Below are 2,824 nucleotides of genomic sequence, written 5' to 3' on the forward strand. Positions count from 1 at the left end.
CATTGCATTAAAATGGCTATAAAATAGTCCTTGAAAAGGCTAGAGGGATGTAAAAGGCAGTAAAATGTGCGTAAGAGCATGGCAACTGCTCTTCAAACATATGTGGATAGGGAAATAACTTAAAATAAAATAACAAAAAAATTACAAATTATTAACCTGCAACTCAAAGAAGGAGGTGGATATGGAGTCGGAGGTTGAGGAGGCGGTGAATGTGGTGTTGTAGGTGGAGGCAGCAATGGAGGAGGAGGAGGTAGCCAACAATATTTTTTTTATTGGGGTAGGTAGCCCCCAAAATATTGTGACAAATAAAAAAAAAAGAAAACAAAGAATCAAGTGCACTTGACTTGAGTACAAGAATGTATGTTTGATGGTGGTATAAATGTCTATTCTGCACAAGGTACAGACAAGTCTTGTGGGATCCAAGCCTGGTTCATTTTAATGAACGTGAGCTTGTCCACGTTGGCTGTGGACAGGCGGCTGCGCTTGTCTGTGACGACGCCCCCTGCCGTGCTAAACACACGTTTAGATAATACACTGGCTGCAGGGCAGGCCAGCACCTCCAAGGCGTAAAGGGCAAGCTCAGGCCATGTGCCCAATTTGGAGACCCAGAAGTTGAAAGGGGCAGACCCGTCATTCAGTACGTGTAGGCGTGTGCACACATACTGCTCCACCATGTTGGTGAAATGCTACCTCCTGCTAAGACGTTCCATATCAGCTGGTGGTGCTGGTTGTTGTGGCGTGCTGACAAAGCTTTTCCACATGTCGGCCATGCTAACCCTGCCTTTTGAGGTGCTGGTGTTGCCCCAGCTGCGTTGGCGACCTCTTCCTCGTCCTCTGCCTTCGCCTTGTGCTTCCACTGTGCCCCCGCTGTCAGGTGGGAATGCCACCAGCAGCGCATCTACTAGTGTGCGCACTTACTGGCACATCTTACGATCACGCTCCAGTGCCGGAATTAAGGACGGTACGTTGTCCTTGTAACGGGGATCCAGCAGTGTGGCCACCCAGTATTTAGCACAAGTTAGAATGTGGGCAACTCTGCGGTCGTTGCGGAGACACTGCAGCATGTAATCGCTCATGTGTGCAAGGCTGTTCAGAGGCAACGAAAAGCTGTCCTCTGTGGGAGGTGCATCGTCTGTGTCCTCTGTATCCCCCCATCCACGCAACAGTGATGGACATGAGCTGGTCTGGGTGCCACCCTGCTGTGAACATGGTTCCTCCTCCTGCATCTCCTCCTCCTCATCCTCCACCTCCTCATCCTTCAGAACTGTGCCCTGGCTGGACAATTGTGTAGCTTGGGTTTGTGGGTGCCGGAACCCACCCTCGGAGCCACTTGGGAATGACTGGCCGGAAACCCTACGAAATGATCCCTCTTCCTCCTCCTCCTCCTCCTGTACCACATCCTCTTTCATCATCGCCAGGAGTGTTTTTTCAAGGAGGCATAGAAGTGGGATAGTAACGCTGAGAACAACGTTATCGGCACTGGCCATGTTGGTGGAGTACTCGAAATAGCGCAACAAGGAACACAGGTCTCGCATGGAGGCCCAGTCATTGGTGGTGAAGTGGTGCTGTTCCGCCGAGCGACTCACCCGTGCGTGCTGAAACTCCACTATCGCCTGCTGCTGCTCGCACAGTCTGGCCAGCATGTGCAAGGTGGAGTTCCACCTTGTGGGCATGTCGCATATGAGGCGGTGAGCGGGAAGGCCGAAATTACGCTGCAGCGCTGACAGGCGAGCCGCAGCAGGGTGAGAACGCCGAAAGCGCGCACAGACGGCCCGCACTTTATGCAGCAGCTCTGACATGTCGGGGTAATTTTTAAGGAATCTCTGCACCACCAAATTCAGCACATGCGCCAGGCAAGGGATGTGCGTCAAACTGGCTAGTCCCAGAGCTGCTACGAGATTTCGCCCATTATCGCACACCACCAGGCCGGGCTTGAGGATGACTGGCACAAACCACTCATCGGTCTGTTGTTCAAGGCCCGTCCACAGCTCCTGCGCGGTGTGGGGTTTGTCCCCCAAACAGATACGTTTTAAAACTGCCTGCTGTCGTTTACCCCTGGCTGTGCTGAAGTTGGTGGTGAAGGTGTTACGCTGACCGGATGAGGAGCTGTTAGAGGATGAGGAAGCGGAGTAGGAGAAGGAAGCAACAGGAGGCAAACTGAAGCGCCCTGCAATCCTCGGTGGTGGAAGGACATGTGCCAAACTGCTATCCGCCTCAGGCCCAGCCGACACTGCATTTACCCAGTGTGCTGTTATGGAGATATAACGGCCCTGACCGTGGTTACTGGTGCACACCTGATTTTGTCCCCTACTTGGTTGTGAAGGGAAGGTATGGCTCGCCTTGAAAAGTAGTGGCGGCGGGGCACGACATACTGTGGGACAGCCACCACCATAAGGCCTTTAAAACTATCCGTCTCCACCAGACGGAATGACAGCATTTCAAAGGCAAGTAATTTAAAAATGCTGGCATTCAGGGCTAGGGATCGCGGGTGGGTAGGGGGGTACTTCCTCTTCCTCTCCAGCGTTTGGGATATGGAGAGCTGAACGCTTCCGTGTGACATTGTGGAGATGCTTGGTGACCCAGGTGTTGGTGTTGCTGGCAGATCCTCTGTTTGTGGGGTGCAGGTGGCACTGTCACTCCAGAGGTGGATGAAGAGGCCGCCACTGCAGCAGAAGAGGAAGCAGGAGGAGCCAGAGACCTTTCTTGGTTTTTGAGGTGTCTACTCCACTGCAGCTCGTGCTTTGCTCTTAAATGCCTGGTCATGCGGGTTGTGCTCAGGTTGAGAACGTTTATGCCTCGCTTCAGGCTCTGATTGCACAGCGTG

Source organism: Bufo bufo, chromosome 8 (genome assembly GCF_905171765.1).
Source record: "Bufo bufo chromosome 8, aBufBuf1.1, whole genome shotgun sequence".
Taxonomy (NCBI): Eukaryota; Metazoa; Chordata; class Amphibia; order Anura; family Bufonidae; genus Bufo; species Bufo bufo.